The 20,870-nt window shown below is 42.0% G+C and overlaps 1 protein-coding gene across 5 annotated transcripts in view; it reads right to left on the bottom strand.

The window, feature by feature from the left end:
- The window catches only part of LOC116970974 (spindlin-Z-like), a 66,859-nt gene extending 56,855 nt beyond the window's left edge, over positions 1 to 10,004 (bottom strand). For 2 of the 5 annotated variants that reach the window (XM_033017722.1, XM_033017723.1), the window contains exon 1: positions 9,789 to 10,004. The gene's annotated coding sequence lies outside the window, so the exon portion shown is untranslated. Of the gene's footprint in view, positions 1 to 9,704; positions 9,765 to 9,788 lie in introns of those variants that run through there. The other 3 variants (XM_033017721.1, XM_033017720.1, XM_033017724.1) reach the window with 3 other exon arrangements.
- Between the last annotated feature and the right edge of the window lie 10,866 nt (positions 10,005 to 20,870).

Here is a 20,870-nt window from a genome sequence, read left to right as displayed (position 1 = left end):
GCCCAACACGTTCATGAACATGTGGACAAACACACTGAACAACACCTCATATTCCACCTGGATAGGTTATATATGGCATTGACCGTGGCATTTCCTTTGTCATTAGTAATGTGCTGAATTGACAAATGTTTTATTCAAAAATGTTGCGTGTACATCCTGTACTGCAAATAATTCATCAAGTTGACTCTGGTTGATGTTCTCTGATAAGAGAAGGATCCATAATCATTCCTATTTGTATTGAGAGTACAAGTTAGTGAAGGATGAGGGGATATCTTATAGAAACATATAAAATTATAAAAGAACTGGACAAGCTAGATGCAGGAAACATGTTCCCAATGTTGGGCAAGTCCAGAACCAGGGGCCACAGTCTTAGAATAAAGGGGAGGTCATTTAAGACTGAGGTGAGAAAAAACTTTTTCACCCAGAGTTGTGAATTTATGGAATTCCCTGCCACAGAGGGCAGTGGAGGCCAAGTCACTGGATGGATTTAAGAGAGAGTTAGATAGAGCTCTAGGGGCTAGTGGAGTCAAGGGATATGGGGAGAAGGCAGGCACGGGTTATTGATAGGGGATGAACAGCCATGATCACAGTGAATGGCGGTGCTGGCTCGAAGGGCCGAATGGCCTCCTCCTGCACCTATTTTCTACGTTTCTATGAAGTTGCAAATAAAACATGATGGAAGTATTTCAGTTTAATAAAAATGTTTTCATCCGGAGGCGGGAACAGTTTCTCTTTCCACGGATGCTGCCTGAACCGATGAGTGTTTCCAGCATTTCCTGTTTTTACTTCAGATTTCTAGCATTGGTAGCCTTAATTTTAATTTCTTTTGAAAGATACCAAATGCACATTGCTTATGACTTTGATCACAACTAACAGACATCTCTGATGGAGTCCATTGTTTTCTTGAATTTCTAGTTGTGCCTATAGCAGGTGACAGATTTCAAGAAGGATGGCACGATGACGCAGCTGTCTTACAGCACTATCCTGACTACGGGTCAGAATCAGAATGCCGTTTATTTTCATTTGAACGTAAATTCAAACGAAAGTACGTTTCTGCAGTCATAACAACAAACAACCAAAAAACCAAAACACACAATTATTACAATTCCACACAAACATCCATCACGGTGAATCTCCAAATACCTCCTCACTGTGATGGAAGGCAAAGGTCTTATCTCTTCCCTGTTCTCTGTTCTTATTCTTCTCCTGCAGTCAAGCAGTCAAACTGCTGCATCGAGCTGATCGAGGCTCTTGATGTTAGATGTTGGAGCCCCCGGGCGGGCGATGGCAAATCCCGCGGCCGTTTAAGCCGCGCCGGTCAATGCAAGGTCGATTTAAACCCCTCGATTCAGGCGGGCGAAGTTTGCCGTTCCGAAAAGCAGTCTCCCACCAGGGACCCACCAGCTCCCGATGTTACCGTCCACAGGGTCTGCAGCCGGAGCCTCCGAAGCTCCGAAGTCGGGTCGCAGCTGCGCGCCACCACAGCGATCCGCACTCCGGTCGGCCGATGGTGAGTCCGCAGGCTCTACGACTGGACCCCCAGGTCGATTCCGGTTGGAGGCCACCGATGTTAGTCCCAACGACAACGGAGACTCGACAAGGAAAAAGTCAGGTCCCCGTACAGGGAAGAGATTTAAAAGTCCCCCCCCCCCCCCATATATACACAGCTAAAAATAATATAAAAACTAAAACCAAGATATCCACTTAACAGACAAAAAGAAAAAAGACAGACGGACTGCAGAGGCCGCTGCCGGGAGGAGCCGCCCTCTTGTGCTGTTTGTACAACAGTGTGTACATACAGGGTGCTGTCTGTACAGAGTTTGTAATTCTCCCCATGACCTGCGTGGGTTTTCTCTGAGTGCTCCGGTTTCCTCTCACACTCCAAAGATGTACAGGCTTGTAGGTTAATTTGCTTCAGTATTAAAAAAATGGAAATTGTCCCTAGTGTTTGTAGGATAGCATTAGTGTGCAGGGATCTCTGGTCAGCACGGAGTCGATGGCCACTGTATCTTTAAACTAATTTTTTTTTTAAACTACACATTCATGTTGAAGACATCTCATGTAATGTTCTTGTTAATGCGTAGGCAAGATTCTTCTTTCTCTTTCAGGCTCCTCCCTCTCACCATATCTTCCGGCAGCTTGTCCAACTCTGTAATTTCATAGTCAACAAATATTCCAAGGAAAATGCCTACTAATACATCCATGTTTCAGACAACCACTTTGGAACCTTAAACTTACCAAAAGTTTCTTCCACTTGCTGCACCACTTCTCTAGATTTCCATTAGCAAAACTCTAGAAAGTAGCAAGCACTTGCAGAATCAAATCTAAGCAAGAACAATCAGCAACCTAGATAAGTAGATAATCACGATTTACAAAGTGAGCATTAAAGCCCTGTCCCACTGTACGAGTTCATTCAAGAGTTCTCCCAAGTTTGCCCTGATTCGAACTCGGAGATTTACGGTAATGGCCGCTCCTAGGTACTCAGGGCTCTCGTGGACATTTTCAACATGTTGAAAAATCTTCGAGTCTTCCCGAGCTTACCGCGTTTCCCGAAGATGTGCCATCTTCCACATCTCCTCCAGTGTCACGCAGCTCTACTCCTACTCTCCCACCCCACAGACAGAACAAGGCTACAATTCTCCTTGTTCCCACCTTTCATTTCACCATTCATCCCATCCAACAAATCATTGTCTGACATTTCTTCCAGCTTCAACATGATCCTTCCACCTTCTACTTTCCAGACACCACTCTCCCCTTAACTCCTTGGTTCACTCATGCATTCTTGTCCAACCTGCCAACTCTACAGGTACTTTCCCCTTGCAACCGCAGGAGATACAACACCTGTCCCTACACCTTCTCTCTCATTGCCATCCAGGGATACCAACAGCCTGATTTGGCTCATGGTTGCAACCATTTTAACTTCCTTTCCTATACCAACCTTTCTGTCCTTGGTCCCATGCAAATCAGAAGCACAGCAGCTCACAACCCAATGGTATGAATACTGAATTTCCAATTACAAATAATACTTCCACCCCCCCCCCCCCCCCCCCCCCCCAGTGTCCACACATTTCTCCCACACCTCGCACCACACTAGTCACTGTTCCTTTCCCCTCCTCCATATGCTCATCTCCCTGCTCTGAATCCCATATTTCTCTTTATTCCTCTTCTCCCTGTCACATTTCACCCACATCTCTCCATCCAGCTTTGTACACATGTACGCACAAACATCAATCTACAGCCATGTCAATATTAGGGCCGATATTCCTTGTTGCAATTTATCCCGCAAAATGTTTTCTTCCACAGGCCAGGAACAAACCAGAGTGGCAATGTTTCTTCAATACAAAGCATACAATCTAAATAACTTAATAGTTATTATAACACGTTGAAATCATGTTTATAATGTTGAAATCATTTAATTTCTAATGTCATTGTTATCCATCCACTCAACATTTTTCACCAACATCATGAGTTACTTCACTTACAAGAGTTTAAAGTGTAGATGCAAATTTGGTACTTATGCAAAGTTCAATAAGACTGAAGCTTGCATAAAATATCAAAGCACATTTCATCATCATAAAATTCACACTAAAAAAATAAATTATTGCCCAAAGAAATCATTTAAAAGAATGTAAGATTTTTATGGCTGCCAGTCTCAATTCAAACCTTGACTTAAAAGAGAAGCAATAGATTTCTTGATCAGTTCGGGTGTCAGAGGTTATGGGGAGAAGGCAGTAGAATGGGGTTAGGAAGGGGAGATAGATCAGCCATGAATGAATGGCCGAGTAGACTTGATGAGCCAAATGGCCTAATTCTGCTCCTATTACTTAAGACCTTCTGTTATGCTCAAGATTGGAATCTTGAGCATTAAAGGAACTGTTGGAGGAATTCAGTTCAGCAGGTTAGGGTCTTGCCAAGATGGAGTTTATGGCCCTACCCTCAGAGCCTGTGCAGACCAGCTGCCAGCAGTATTCACACACATCTTTAACTTCTCCCTCCTCCAATCTGAGGAACCCACCTGCTTTAAGAAAATCATTATCATCTAAAGAAAAACAAGCCTTAGTGACTACTGGTCCGACATCTACCATCATGAAGTACTGTACTTTCGAAGGCCGGTCATGGCGCACATCAACTACAGCCACAAAAGATCCACAGCAGAGGCCATCATCTCCCAGGCCATCACTCATCACTGGAACATCTCCATAACAAGCACACCTATGTCAGACTCAAGGGACCCGAACCAAACCGTCACTTATCCATGTTCCCCAGAGATGTTACCTGACCCACTGAGTTACGGCAGCACTTTTATTGTATGCCAGCATCTGAATGTCTTCTCCACATCACAGGTGCATTTGTGACTAGCTTCGCCCTACTATCCCCCACCTGAATCATCTGCCAATCAACCCAATTTTACCTGGATCCACCCATCTTTTGCCAGCCCTTGCATCTCTTTCTACCAGATTCTCCCCTGTACTCCAATCTTGAAGAGGGGTCCCCATCCAAAATGTAGATAATACTATTGTTGGCTTATAGCACAAGGGATAGGAAAACTCAGATTTCCACAGAAATTAAGGAAGGACATTTTCACAGAATAAGCAAACTCAAGGTGGATTAATGTATCTAGACAACAAGCCTGTTGATCTGAATAGTCCATTTTATGTGCTTTGTGCAAATTTACATCAATTGGAGTTATCAGTTGGAGAAAAGACAATCTCAATTGCGTAAATACACAAAACATGCAGAAAATTACACCCCACCCCCAATTCCAAGTCTGATTTATTTTTTCACTCATGGCACCTTCACTCCACTTGAAATAAAGCACATTTATACATTTCACATCCAGTTGGCAATATGTCACAAATGTAGGTAATATGGATATATTAGTGAATGGGGTTACGAGTGAGAGATAGATCAGAATAGACTTGATGGGCCGAATGGCCTAATACTACTCCTATCATTTATGACACGACCCAGCACTCTTGTGGCAATTACACAGGACTCTTTTGGAGAGGCTGCTTGTGGATCAGGGTAAGTGATGAGATATGGGGCTCAGAGCAGCAATTGGCCAACATGTGGCTGGGGACTGGCAATGGTTGACAGACCATCTGGAACCTACAGTCTCTTTCAACACCTCCTGTTAGATGTGATGAATGCTGTTCACCACTGAGGTTGTTACCTTAGCAAAATCTCCAGGCTGGGAAGAACGGTACAGCTACACAAAGACAGGAGACAGTAGCTTCCTTCACTTCTAAGAGAAGGTGATAAGAGTGACTGTAGGATGCAGGTGGTTTGTCAGACAAGGTGGATGTTTGCTTGAGCATATGGGTGGAACTTCAGACAAGAGAACTAAAAGATTTGCAAATGAAAAAAGGGCAGCACACTGGTGCAACAGTAGAGTTGCTGCCTTACAACGCCAGAGACCCAGGTTCAATCCTGACTATGGTCGCTGTCTGTACAGAGTTTGTACGTTCTACCTGTGACCGCGCGGGTTTTCTCTGGGTGCTCCGGTTTCCACACACACTCCAAAGACGTACAGGTTTGTAGGTTAATTGGCTTAGGTAAGTTGTAAAATTGTCCCGAGTGTGTGTAGGTTAGTTTACGGGGCGATTGCTGGTCAGTGTGGACTCGGTGGGCTGAAGTGCCTGCTTCCACTGTATCTCTAAAGTCCAGTCTAAATCAGTGGTCTGTAGGTAGCGTCTAGTGGAGTGCCAGTCTTTGAGAAGGAAACTGGATGCGACTCTGGGCCCCGAACGTATCCAGTTTTTAAATGTTCTCCAAAATGGGCCGACAAGCCACTCAGTTCAAAACCAGTTAAAGATGGCAATAAATGCTTGCTTTGCTAGTGACTCTCACATCCCCCGAATGAATATAAAGCACCTTTGCACTTCAGATACATGTGCACACACATTTAAATATCATCCCTTCAACACCAATACCAATTCCTGATGTAATGAACCTGATATTGCCAAGTTACACCAGACATTCGAGGAAAATACAAGACTGTTGACCCATAAGCAATTACCTCTATAAATTCATTTTCTATTTATCTGCAGTGCAATTCAATTTCTAAGCTATTCACAATTTTGTTAATACAGCTTCAAAATGTTGTCTTTTAAATAAACATATTTTTTTCATATTTGGCTTTATGGTTTTGAGGGAAGTCAGTCAATTGTGAGTGGCCCAGGCAACATACAATAATGAATCAGTGAATCAAGCTTGACCTGCCATTATCCATAACCATGGTTAAGAGTTCATTCTGAGCCATCAAATTCAAATGCTGGCAGAGATTAAAGAATTCATTTGTATTATATAGTGCTTTCCATACTGTACATTTGCCCCAAAGAATTTACAGCTAATTAAGTAATTTTGTACTGTAACAATTACTGTCGCATGCCAGAAAAGAGCAGAGGCAATGACCAGATAAAATGTGGTCGTTTTTTTTTTTTAAAAGCTCCTTTTACAGATTGTGATCACTGCTCGCAAGATCAGTCAATCTCTGATTGCTCTTGATTAGATGCTGGTGAATCATCTTCTTGATCTGCTGCAGTTCTTCTCATGAAGGTGCTCACAGGCTGCTATTAGGTACAGAGCTCCAGGACTATGACCAAGTGACAATGAAGGATGATGATTCAACATTTAGTAAAACTGACTCAGGGGTCAAGTATTAGCCCAGATACCACTCTGGCCACCCACTCTGCTGTGTTCTCTAAACAATATCCTGGTAGCTATCACATCCGCCCATGAGATAATGGCAGGTGGACACAATTCACTTACATTAATATTTTATTTCAGTGGTTCATTTACTATTGCAATGTATAGTCAGCCAAGCACAAGCCTCGGGTGTCTTAAACACATAACCTTCTGACTTGGGAATAAAGATTCTGTTACTTTTACAGCAATGCCAACTTTCTCAAAATGTTAGTTGTTGATCCCCCCCCCCCCCCCTTTGCCAAAACCATACAAAGCTTTTCCAAATAAACTCTGAAATTTGGCTGACACATAATTGTAAAATAAAAGCAATTTATCACTTCCATGCTTTATCTGCACTTAAAATGTGGATTCAAACAAACAGAAGAGGAAAAGAAGCTGCTGCAAATATAGTGCTCTGAATGCCTGTGGAAGACTGTTAATCTTAGCAATATTCTTTCTGGAGGCAGCATTGCAGTCAATGCACACGCATCAACACTGGCACTAAGAGGAACGTGCAATGGTAATAAACTTGATCATCTTTGGCAAGCTACATCTATACCTCAGTTTTCTCTACTTTGATTTAAACAGAACTCGTCCCTGTTGCCAATCCACCACAACCTCTGAAACACTATTCAATGTTTCTGTTATCTCATGTGTTACGTCTCCTTCAAGCCAATCTTCCCACATCTCCCGATTTTGCAACTAACAAGGAACAGCATAAATCACAGACTTATCCAGTCACAGCCTCCATTCCTGGCACCTTACATGTTCATTTTAACATCCTTATCTTTCATTACCATGCACATATTCCATCCAACTCTGTTTTCAGTACTTACACCCTAGCTCACATCCTGAAGACTTAACACAGGTGTTTCAGGGCACTGCATGGTCAGAGGTAGATGGGTTAGAGATGCGAAACTCCTGGATCTGACACATCTAGGTGTATGGGAAAAAAAGTGTTTTCCGTGTATTTGAGACATTATTAATCCTTAACCTAATATTAGTAAAACACCTCATTTAAAATTAACCGACGTTTGTTTTGAGAATTCCAAGGTTGTTTTTTTCTTGCTCATTACAAACCCTATCCAATCTAACAGCTAGCATTATCTTAGATTTGATTTTCAATGTGCTTGGTAATTGACCTTGGCTAATGATGGAAGACCATTAGAGTTATCCTTAACAGCCCTAGGATTGTGGGTGGAAAGGTGAATGGGAGAAGTTAAACATTCATCATCAGAAACTGGAAGAGGGCTAAATTGGTGACAGCAGCTTCTGGATATCTGTGTGAAGCGGCAGTTGTGTGACTCATTAATGTGAGTAGTTGGAAACAGGGCGAAAGTGGGGCTTGACTGGTTGGACTAGTAATGAGCAATGGAAGGGTGAAGGCACTTTTTTACTCTGACTGCATGAAGATTCTCAGGGAGGTTGCGGGGGTTGGGTGGCGAGTACCCGGCAAGTCAAGAATTATTGACTATTATTCAAGCAGTACCAGCAACACGGTGGCGCAGCGGTAGAGTTGCTGCCTCAAGCGCGTGAGACACGGGATCGATCCCGACTATGGGTGCTGTATGTACGGGGTTTGTACGTTCTCCCCGTGACCGAGTGGGTTTTCTCCAAGATCTTCGGTTTCCTCCCACACTCCAGACAGTAGATTACTTGGTTTGGTGTATGTGTAAATTGTTGGTACGGACTCAGTTTCCACGCTGTACCTCTACACTAAACTAATTCCCATCACTATTTCATCCAATTGAGAAATAGGACTGAGCAGATTTAGGCTTGGCCTTGTCAGTATGACCACAAATGTGAAGAATAATTATTTCAATGATGTACCACTGACTGATCTCTAGGACATTATCTTGAAGAGGGCAGGAGTTTAACAAGGGGAAATCGTCAGTGCATCAATAACATTTCAAAAAGTGCAAGTAATAATTTGATATGAAATTTGAACGTTAACCTTAAATGTAATTTGATGCGTTTATATGCAAACATATCAACAACAGTATCAACAACAGTATTTGTTAAGATGACTTAATCTGAATATCATCCAGTCAACAATTTAAGATTTTTAAACCAAAAACACCCGATTTTTAAATAATTTTTATGGTGTTCTTTCTATATTAAAATCTATATATTGTTTGTATCAGATTACAACATATAAAATAAAATAAAGTTCAGAATCCTTCAGATCCAAAGTTATGCCCAGATGATGGACGTGGTCTGCAGGTGATGTGATGTGAATCTTTAAATAATCGCTCAACGATTTTGTTTACATGTATGTTTGGTCAATTCAGTGCCGCTGCCGTTTCTCCTCCGTGCATTACGTCCATCACACTGACATCATACTGTAAAATGTATTAATTTGCAGCGTGGGTACCACGAACTGGTTTCAAAGATCGCAGAGATTTTAACTTGCATAGGAAAATGTGCTAAATATTTGGACTTGATTGCTGAACACATTTACACCCATTACAATGGAAATGCAGTTCATGATACACTATTCCGAAAACAAAACTCGTATCCAACTGACTTAGTCTAACATTCCGTTACACTGCCAAACAAAATTCCACATTAAAATCTTTCCAGTACATGCATTTACTGATTAACTCGGTTTATATAAAACGTGCATGTTGCTATGTATCGACAAAACCTTCAACGATCCGATAAATCTGGATTTTTGAAAAAAGGTAATGGTGAAGCAGAAAGACAAAAGTGCAGCATAAACCTTCACCGTCTGATCAATCAAATATGCAAAGCAGAATTCTGTCCTCGCTAAAGTCGCCGGACGCTCACGGCATCAAAGAGGGAGAGAGAAATATGATAAATCACAACAGCACGGTGGCAGCCGCTCTGCAGAGCAGCGATGCCGCACAATGTCCACGGCAACACTAGAGAAGCAGCAGCAGCAGCAGCGGCGGCTGGGCTCGGCTCCTGTCGCCCGCACTCAAACAAAGGAGCTGCTGCAGCAGCGGCCGGCCCGCTTGGGCATTTTCCCCCCTCTTTCCCTGATATTCCGTTACCTCACTTGGTGCCGCTCCAATGCTGAAAACCCCAACCGACTGTGTATAAGTTAAGGTTTAAAAAAATGCATGCATTTCCTTTACCTTTTTTTATACAGGTTTTTTTTTGTGGAGCCGCGGTGCGTGTCCCGGGCGCACACACCGTCCACCTCACGGTCTCACACAAGCAACACACTGCTGCAGTAGCAACAGCAGCAGCGCCGGCGGTGAAGCTCATTCACTCCCTCCCTTTCCTCTCTGCCAGATTGTGAGCTCGCACATGGAGTCCACGCCAATCTGCAGCCGGTAACATCGCGCAGTACCCACTTCCTGCCACAAAGTGTCTCTGGTAATGCTCTGTGTTGAGGAGGCGGCAGCAAAAAGAGCATTGCTTGCATGTCCATCACTGGCATTCTGCACACACACCAGCCGCTGCATTGGAACAAGGCTCCGACTTATCCCATTCCTACGCACGCGCGAGAATTTAAAAAGCTCTCCCAGTTTCTTTTGTTCGGTTTTAAATCGTTTGCAATGGTCAATGGAACAGGGGCAGTCCCTTTCATTCTGCTGCAAAGTTCAGTTTCGGATTTGTTTATAAATTTCCAAAAATAAACTTTATTCAGAATAAATATATACACTGAAACTGTGCAAAACTCTGCATACATTCTCAGTGTCTACACATTCAATAGTGTCACACTCAGTAGTTCGCACCTATATATAAAGAAAGCACAAAAGTGTAGAAACATGGAACTGCAGATGTTGATTAATACACAAAGTGCTGGAGTAACTCAGCAGGTCAACATCGCTACAGTCTGAAAAAGGGTCCTAACCTAAAATGTCACCTATCCCTAATCTCCAGTGATGCTGCCTGACCCGCTGATCTGCACTTTGTACCTTTCTTTATAAACCAGCACCTGCAGTACCTCGTTTCAACATGTTATTACTTTTCAAGAAGTCATGCTGCAAAAATAATACCGCCATAGAAGCACAACGTTTATCGTGTTGAAAAGGTCTAAAGCAAAATCTGTTCCAGTTGCAGAATATGCAAATCAGAGCAGGAGCTCAGATCTTATGTAAATTTTCCAATATGCTGCAATTTAATGTAAATGTTGACTAATGGTGAAGGATCCACAGCACCACGTTATGAGGATCTTCATTGTGGCATCTGTCTCATAGAAATTGTTGAAGATCAACCAAGATTAGAAAATCCCACTCAGTGACAGGGGAGGCTTGAGGACTTTAATAGCTTACTAGGCCAAGTGGGACCCGTTGGCTCCCAGTCACACAGGAGGCCTGGTCCCTCAACGCAACCCTTTCCACCAACGCAATATTCCAACACTCACCCGTTCCCCGACGCAACCGTTCCCCCAATGCAATATTCCACCACTTACCCATAGCCTCCAACTGCGCAGGGGCGGCTCATTTCCCCTTATCCCCCAGCACTCCCCCTCCTCTTCAGCCTCCCTGTTTTTGTTCTTAATGCACTGCTTAGAAAAGTGTAGAATGTGTTTACTATCTATCATCTAAAAAATCTATCCAAGTGATCCCAAATTTTATTTTTGTTCACTGGAGCTGTGCCTTTCTGACAGTTCAATTTGAAGTAATGTTCATGTCACATATTTTTAAATAGCATTTAATAGCCTAAAAATGCTTTTGTGCAGAAAAAAAATCATGAAACCAGCACTGCATGGGTATGTCACACCGTTTTGTATGCATGCCCCTGCAGCAATATTCTTTCTTGTAGAAGGGCCAAAGCATCTTGCTCAATAGAATGTCACACACACACACACACACACACACACACACACACACACACGCACACGCACACGCACACGCACACGCACACGCACACGCACCAAGCTTGGCACACGAGTATTTGGGTAATTTCTCCCATTCTTCTCTGCAGATCCTCTCAAGCTCTGTCAGGTTTGATGGGGAGCGTCGATGCACAGCTATTTTCAGGTCCCTCCAGAGATGTTCGATCGGGTTCAACTCCGGGCTCTGGCTGGGCCACTCAAGGACATTCACAAACTTGTCATGAAGCCACTCCTGCGTTGTCGTAGCTGTGTGCTTAGGGTTGTTGTCCTGTTGGCAGGTGAACCTCTGCCCCAGTCTGAGGTCCAGAACGTTCTGGAGCAGGTTTTCATCAAGGATCTCTCTGTACTTTGCTCCTTGCATCTTTCCCTCGATCCTGACTAGTCTCCCAGTTCCTGCCGCTGAAAAACATCCCCGCAGCATGATGGTGCATCACTGTAGGTGTGGTATTGGTGATGAGCGGTGCCTGGGTTCCTCCAGACGTGACGCTTGGCATTCAGGCCAAAGAGTTCAATCTTGGTTTCATCAGACCAGAAAATCTTGCTTCTCATGGTCTGAGAGTCCTTTAGGTGCCTTTTGGTAAACTCCAAGTGGGCTGTCATGTGCCTTTTACTGAGAAGTGGCTTCCGTCTGGCCACTCTACCATAAAGGCCTGATTGGTGGAGTGCTGCAGATATAGTTGCCCTTCTGGAAGGTTCTCCCATCCCCACAGAGGAACTCTGGAGCTCTGTCAGAGTGATCATCGGGTTCTTGGTCACCTCCCTGATCAAGGCCCTTCTCCCCCAATTACTCAGTTTGGCCGGGTGGCCAGCTCTATGAAGAGTGGTTCCAAAGATCTCCATTTAAGAATGACGGAGGCCACTGCACTCTTCGGGACCTGCAATGCTGCAGAAATTGTTTTATACCCTTCCCCAGATCTGTGTCTCGCCACAATCCTGTCTCGGAGGTCTACGGACAATTTTGAGTGTGTTTACTTATGTAAATGTGATATTTCAGTTATTTATTTATTATTTACTTCACAAAAATTTCTAAACACCTGTTTTCGCTTCTTCATTCTGGGGTATTGTGTGTAGATTGATGATAAAAAATGAGTTGAATCGATTTTAAAATAAGGCTGTAATGTAACACAATGTGGAAAAAGTGAAGGGGTCTGAATACTTTCTGAATGCACCGTACATGGCAAGATTAGCAAGTTTGCAAATGATACAAAAGTGGGTGGTTTTGCAGATAGTGAAGATGGTTGTGAAATATTGCAACAGGATCTTGATCGATTGGCCAGGTGGGCTGAGGAATGGTACAATAATGTATACAGTGAAATGTGAGGTGTTGTATTTTGGGAAGTCTAACATTCCAGCATTAGACACCACACAGTGAATGGTAGGGCTTGGGGGTGTGTTGTAGAGCAGAGGGATATAGAAGTGCAGGTGAGGTCTGAAGAAGGGTTTCGGCCCGAAACGTTGCCTATTTCCTTCGCTTCATAGATGCTGCTGCACCCGCTGAGATTCTCCAACACTTTTGTCTACCTTAGAAGTGCAGGTGCATGGTTCCTTGAAGGTGGAATCTCAGGTAGATAGGGTGGTCAATCAGTCAAAGTATTGAGTATAGAAGTTGGGAGGTCATGTTGCAGTTTTATAAGACATTGGTGAGGCCGCATTTACTGTAGCATATTGTGTTCAGTTCTGGGCACCATGTTATAGGAAAGATGTTGTCAAGCTGGAAAGAGTACAGAGAAGATTTACGAGAATGTTGCCAGGACTAGAGGGTCTGAGCTATAGGGAGAGGTTGAGTAGGCTGGGACTCTATTCCTTGGAGTGCAAGAGGATGAAGGGTGATCTTATAGAGGTATATAAAATAATAAGATGCCTGTTTAATATAATGTACTCGCATAAAGTAGAGGAAGAAGATATCAATTATTTCTTTGGATGCAGAGAAAGCATTTGATCAGGTAGAGTGGCAATACTTATATAAAGTACTGCAAAAATTTAATATGGGAGAGAATTTTATAACATGGGTAAAATTATTGTATGATAAACCGATGGCAAGAATTTTAACTAACAACATGTTATCTCAAAAATGTCAACTATCAAGGGGTAATAAGCAGGGATGTGCGTTATCACCCCTGCTATTTGCCCTTATGATAGAACCTCTGGCTGAAAGTATAATAATTAATCCGAATATTCAGGGTTATAATACTAGGGACTCAAAGAATAAAATCTCATTATATGCAGACGATATACTTTTATATATTACAAAGTCACAAACGAGCATACCAAATTTATTAAATTTAATAGAGGAATTCGGGTCTTTTTCTGGATATAGAATAAACTGGAATAAAAGTGAAATCATGACATTAAAACCTCAAGAACCTACACACTTATTGAAGTTCCCCTTTAAAATCGCAACAGAAAAATTTATATACTTGGGTATTCAGATTACTAGAAAATATAAAGCATTATTCAGCGCTAATTTTATACCTTTATTAAATAAACTTAATACGCTGATTAAATTTTGGAAAACACTTCCTTTATCATTATTAGGTAGAATAAATGCAATAAAAATGATCTTCCAACCACAATTACTATACCTATTTCAGTCTATACCGGTATATATACCAAAATATATATTTTTTAAATTAGAATCTAATATTACTAATTTTATTTGGGACTATAGATCACATAGAATTACAAAAAAACACTTATGTAAACTAAAAGAGGTCGGGGGACTTTCACTTCCGAATTTTATGTATTATTACTGGGCAGTGCATATTAAGAATATAATTTATTGGCTGGATAGTTCTACCCAACAGACAGAATGGATAAAAATAGAGAAAGAGGATTGTCATCCTTGTAATATAGGAACGATCCTCTTCTCCCCAAAAAAACTGAATAACACAATATATAAGAAGAACCCAATTATATATGGTACAATAAGAATTTGGAAACAAATAAAATTATCTTTAAAATTAAGAAATTTATCATTGTTAATGCCAATAGCGAATAACCCTTTATTTAAACCATCTCTTATTGATAAAACATATAACCAATGGGAAAGTCTCGGAATTAGAAGGATCGGAGATATGTACGAAATGGGAAACCTACTATCATTCCAACAATTACAATTAAAATTTAAACTGAAAAACAACCAATATTTTAAATATCTTCAGATTTGCGATTTCATGAAAAAATATATACAAGGATATCAAAAAAGAACTCCTGAATTATTGGAAGAAGCAATGAATATTGAAGCTGACTCACAAAAATTAATATCATATTTATATAATAGTATTCTAAATATAGACCTACCATCGACAGAGGTACTTAGAGAAGAGTGGGAACGGGAACTAATGATAAAAAATTACGAAGGTTACATGGGAAAAGTACTTGATATATATTCACAAATGTTCGATTAATGTAAGACATAATCTAATTCAATTTAAAATTTTACATAGATTATATTATTCAAACACAAGATTGAACAAATGTTATCCAAATATATCCCCCATTTGTGATAAATGTCTATCCCAAAACGCAACTATAACACACTCCTTAGTTTCCTGCATAAAACTTTATAGATTTTGGAGTGATATTTTCGAAATATTTACAAAATTATTCAAGATAAGAATGGATACTAATACCGAAATGATTATATTTGGAGTAATGGAAGATGGGAATAAATTGAACACATCTCAAAATTTATTTTTTAACTATGGTTTAATAATAGCAAAAAAATTAATACTTACATTTTGGAAAAATACATCAATACCAACGCTTAAAATGTGGATTGCTAATATGTTGGACACCACACATCTTGAGGAAATGCGATTCCTCCTAATGGATAAATCAGACCAATTCATAACGAGTTGGTCTCCATTTGTCGTCTTTTTGGAATGATATGGTGCAACACAATTGTAAAAACTAACTGTTTCAGGACTGGACGAGGGTTGGTCAAGATTATAAACAATGATCTCCTTACCTTTTTTTCTTCTTTTTTTTTAGTGTCTTATTCTCTTTTTTCTATTTTCTTTTTCTCAACTTTCTTCACTCATTCGTCTTTTTTCTTTTTCTTCACACACTATATATCTCACGCTTTTCTATCCTTTACTATCTAATTTCTTTTTCTTATTCTAATCTTTCTTTAATATAACAAAAAAAATAAGAAGCTATACATAAAATGTATTATGAAAATATCTATTAGGCACTTTGGTGCCATATGATTGTACTTACTTCTAATAAAATAAAATATAAAAAATTAAAAAATTAAAAATAATGAGATGAATAGATCAGGTAGATGCACAGAGTCTCTTGCCCAGAGTAGGTGAATCGAGGACAGGAGGACATAGGTTTAAAGTGAAGGGGAAAAGATTTAGTGAAAATCTGAGGGGGAAGTTTTTCACACAAAGGGTGGTGGGTGTATGGAAATAGCTGTCAGAGGAGGTAGTTGAGGTAGGGACTATCTCAACATTTAAGAAATAGTTAGACAGGTACATGGATGGACAGGTTTGGTAGGTATGGACCAAAGCGGGCAGATGGGACTGGTGTAGCTGGGACACGTTGGCCGGTGTGGGCAAGTTTGCACACTGTATCACTCTGTGGCACTATGACTCTATGACACACTTGAGCTTAACCCTACCTCCTCACAGCTGTCATTGGTCTATCTGCCAACAACCCAATGATGTACATGCTCTTGCATCTATCCAGGAAACCCCTCCTATTTTTATACCAGTACTGGCCATAATTAGCCGAATCCCCACCTTCACGAGTGATTATCCACTAAAGTTTGTGCTAATCACTCACATCCTCCATCCTAAATCATTGTCTGCAAGCCTTGCTTTCTAAGCAAAATTTTAGCTCATACTATGTCATCTGTGTCAGCCTCACATTTATCTCAAAGGATTCAATAAATCACAGACAGATTGTGTAATAAATTGGAATTGGAACAATTAAGTTGCAGTTCATTTTTCTAAATCTGTAGTTGACTGCATGTATTTTTGTATACAACTAATTTTGCTGCCTCCATTTGCCTTTTGATTATAGTAATCGTTATCCTGTAGTTATCCAGGGGTCCAGGGGTCAAGGGATCCACTGGCTGACTTCCACATTGTCTTTGAGGAAATGTAATTGTTTCATTTTTGTCAGTTATCACACAGAGGTATTTTGATGGGGAGTTCCTGTTTAACAATAATGAATGGATTTTGCTCTGGTCAGTAATGTTCTCAATGGCCTTTGGCTACTACTTTTCAGCATTCAACCTATTTGAAACAGATCATTGTAAAGTACCTTGGTTCCTCACAGTTGACTGGAGTATTAAGCATGGTAATTCTTTATTGTGATGGATATTAACTATCCAGTCTTTTTGCTAATCTCGGTGTTCTAGCACAGCAGAAGCAATTAGCACAGCAGCATAAAATGACCATAAGGTTCAAAAGGCTTGTTGCGGAATAATAAAAGAGCACTGTTCATCTCATTATCAAGAGAAATATTCTGACCCATTAGATTATTAGGAATTGAACCATCCTGTACCAAGGACAGAATATCAATAAAAGGATAAGGCTCACATAGATTTAATAAAGTCATGCCATCCACTTGGTCTCATGAATGTAACCATCATATTTCGATGATGTAGTTAGTTTTTAAAAAGCATAAAAACTGGAAGAAAGGCAAGTGTTTTAGGAAAGACACACAATCCACTCTTCAGCCTCTGTTCTCGACGAACGACTTGTTCGTCTGCAACTCATTGGTACGTTTTTCTTGTATTGTAAGTGATTTGGAAATCCTTCATAAATTATAACCTACCTAGAAATTACTTCTCAGAATTGAATGCACTTCATTTAAATATAACTATGTTTAAACGGCTTCATTTGGTAGAAGGGGGGACCTGCTGCTATAAATAGTGATTATTGACAGCTAAACATATTCAAAAATGAAACTAAGGTCATGAAGCATATTAGCATTTGAAATATAGGTTGATACAGTACAATATTTCAAGAGGCGGTGGAATTTGCTTCTATACTAACCAGGGTTGGTGCAGCAACATCACAATACTGTCTACATTTTGTTCTCCTAATCTACAATCAAGAATGCATATCGCTTCATTCCCCGTGTGGCTCTGGGACTCTCGGATCATTGTTTAGTTCACCTTCTTCCCTCCTACAGGCAGAAACTAAAATCTTATAAGCCTGTGGACAGAACAATGAAAAAGTGGACAAGCGAGGGCATTGAAAACCTACAATCCAGCATTGACTGCACTGATTAGAATGTGTTCAGGGAATCAACCACAAGCCTCGATGAATATACAGACACTGTGATATTGGGGCGGTCACTGTGGCGCAGCGGTAGAGTTGCTGCCTTACATCGAATGCAGCGCCAGAGACCCGGGTTCGATCACGACTATGGATGCTGTTTGTATGGAGTTAGTACATACTCCACCTGACCTTCGTGGGTTTTCTCCGAGATCTTCGGTTTCCTCCCACACTCCAAAGACGTACAGGTTTGTAGGTCAATTGGTTTGGTAAATGTAAAAGTGTCCCAAGTGAGTGAAGGATAGTTGGACCGAAGGGCCTGTTTCCGCGCTGTATCTCTAAACTAAAAATAAATGTCAACTTTTGTGAGGACAGTTGCATTTCCACTAGGACCCGCATCAATAATACCGGTGCCGAGGAAGAGTAACGTGACGTGCCTTAATGACTATCGACCAGTGGCACTAACATCTGCGGTGATGAAGTGCTTTGAGAGGTTGGTTATGGGGCATATCAACTCCTACCTCGACAAGAACCTCGACCTACTACAGTTCGCGTACCGCCACAACAGGTCAAAGGAGGATGTGATCTCACTGGCTCTCCACTCCGCATTGGACCACTTGGACAATAAAAACACTTACGTCAGGTTGTTGTTTATAAACTACAGCTCGGCTGTTGAGTAGAGTAGAGCTACTGTTCAAGGGGAAAAAAGCTTTTTTTTAATGTCTAGCTGTGGCGGCTTTGAGGGATGTACTTCAAATGGAGGGGTGAGAGGGGTAAGAGATCATCTTACCCACTCGCTCCCTGTCCCTTGCGGTGTACCCTTTGTCGATGGGGGGGGGGGAGAAAGGTTGCAGCCAACAACCTTCTTGGCTGATCGAACGATGCGCTGCAGCCTCCGGATGTCGGTGCTTGGTGGCTGAGCCAAACCAGACCATGATGGAGAAGGTGAGGACAGACTCTATGATGGCAGTTTAAAACTGGACCATCTTTGCCTGTGGCAGATTGTGTTTTCTCAGCTGCCGCTGGAAGTACATCCTATTTTGGTCCTTTTTGACTGTGGAGTTGATGGTGGCCTCCCATTTAAGGTCCCTGGAGATGATGGTTCCAAGGAACTTAAATGACTCCACAGATGTGACTGTGGTGTTGTTGATGGTGAATGGGGGGAGGGGAGGGGGACCTCTCCTAAAGTCTACAATCAATTCCACTGTCTTAAGTGCATTGGGCTCCAGGTTGTTACGATGGCACCTGGACGCCAGCTGTGTCACTTCCTGTCTGTAGGCAGATTCCTCCCCATCTTGGATCAGTCTAATCAGGGTTGTGTCATCTGCAAACTTGGGAAGCTTGACAGAGGAGTCTGTGGGAGGTGCAGTCATTGGTGTAGAGAGAGGAAAGGAGTGGGGAGAGTACGCAGCCTCCCCACCATCGAAGGGATCTATCGAAGTCACTGCCTCAAAAAGGAAGCCATCATCATCATCAAAGACCCACACCATCCTGGCCCCACACTCATTTCACCATTGCCATTGGGAAGAAGGTACAGGAGCTTGAAAACTGTAATGTCTAAGTTCAGGAACAGCTTCTTCCCTACAGCCATCAGGCTATTAAACACGACGTAAACTCTGAACTACAACAGACTATTATTATTATTGTACTATAATTGTTTATTTACTGAGTATGTGTGCATGTGTGTATACACACACTGAACATTTTTTCTCCCGTTATGTACTATGTTTACATATTCTGTTGTGCTGCAGCAAGCAATAATTTAATTGTCCTATCTGGGACATATGACAATAAAACACTCTTAACTCTTGAACAATGACAAGCCTTGGTTTACAGCAGAACTCAGACAGCTCCGCCAATCTAAAGATGAGGCCTACATGAGTGGGGATGCAGACCTCTACAGGCAGGCCAAGTACAAGCTGAGAAGAGGAATCATAGCTGCCAAGGAAAGGTACTCTGAGAAGTTGAAGAGCAAGTTCTCAGCTAATGATGCTTCTTCAGTGTGGAAGGGCTTGCAAGAAGTCACCAGCAACGAGGAAACCCCCCCACTCCTTGGAAAATTGTCAGCTGATCAACGACCTCAATGAGTTCTACTGCAGGTTCGATAGACAGAAACATTAACCTCCCTCCCTCCCCCATTACCCCCTCCCTCCCTCCCCCACCCACTCCTCCCAAATCACCACTTCACACCCACTTACAGCCTGACTCCAGTCTGCAAAGACTGGGCCCTCGTCCACTACCCATTCCCTCCTTGCTGCCCAACATCAGTCTAGCCTCTTCTCCATTGCTAACAATAGCAATTGAGGAGGTGGAGAGGCTATTTATGAGACAGAAAAGCTGGAAATCTCCAGGACTGGACAATGTTTCCCCTTCTAGCCTCAAGCTCTGTGCCGAACAACTGGCACCAGTCTACACAGTCTACACAGACATTTTCAACCAGTCCCTGCAAACTTGCACTGTCCCTGCCTGTTTCAAAGTCTCCACTATTGTTCCCGTACCCAAAAAACCAAGGGTTACTAGTCTTACTACAGGCCTGTCGCACTGACCTCTGTAATCATGAGGACCCTTGAAAGAGTTGTGCTGGCCCACCTGAAAAATATCACAAACCACCTGCTGGACCCCCTGCACCTAGATTACCAGGGGACCAATGCAAGGATTTTGTTTGTGGATTTTAGCTCTGCATTCAACACTCAAAACTTCAAGCTCCAAACTCTCCCAGTTGACTGTGCCTGAACCCCTCTGTCAATGGATCACCATCTTCCTGTCAAACAGGATGTTTGGGGGTGGTTACAGTTGCAGCGGTAGATTTGCTGCCTTACAGCGAATGCAGCATCAGAGACCCGGGTTCGATCCCAACTATGGGTGCTGTCTGTATGGAGTTTGTATGTTCTCCCCGTTACCTCAGTGGTTTTCTCCGAGATCTTCGGTTTCCTCCCACACTCCAAAGATGTACAGGTTTGTAGGTTAATTGGCTTGTTAAATGTAAAAATTGTTCCTAGTGGGTAGTGTTAATGTGCATGGATCGCTGGTCGGCATGGACCAGGTGGGCCGAAGGGCCTGTTTCCACGCTGTATCTCTAAACTAAGCTAAAACCAAATAGGAAGCAGCATGTGAGGCTGGGAAAGCACCTCGGA

This window comes from Amblyraja radiata, chromosome 3, assembly GCF_010909765.2.
Source record: "Amblyraja radiata isolate CabotCenter1 chromosome 3, sAmbRad1.1.pri, whole genome shotgun sequence".
NCBI classification, from domain to species: domain Eukaryota; kingdom Metazoa; phylum Chordata; class Chondrichthyes; order Rajiformes; family Rajidae; genus Amblyraja; species Amblyraja radiata.
Note: the sequence above shows the minus strand (reverse complement) of the source record. Positions and strands in the feature narration are given on the sequence as shown.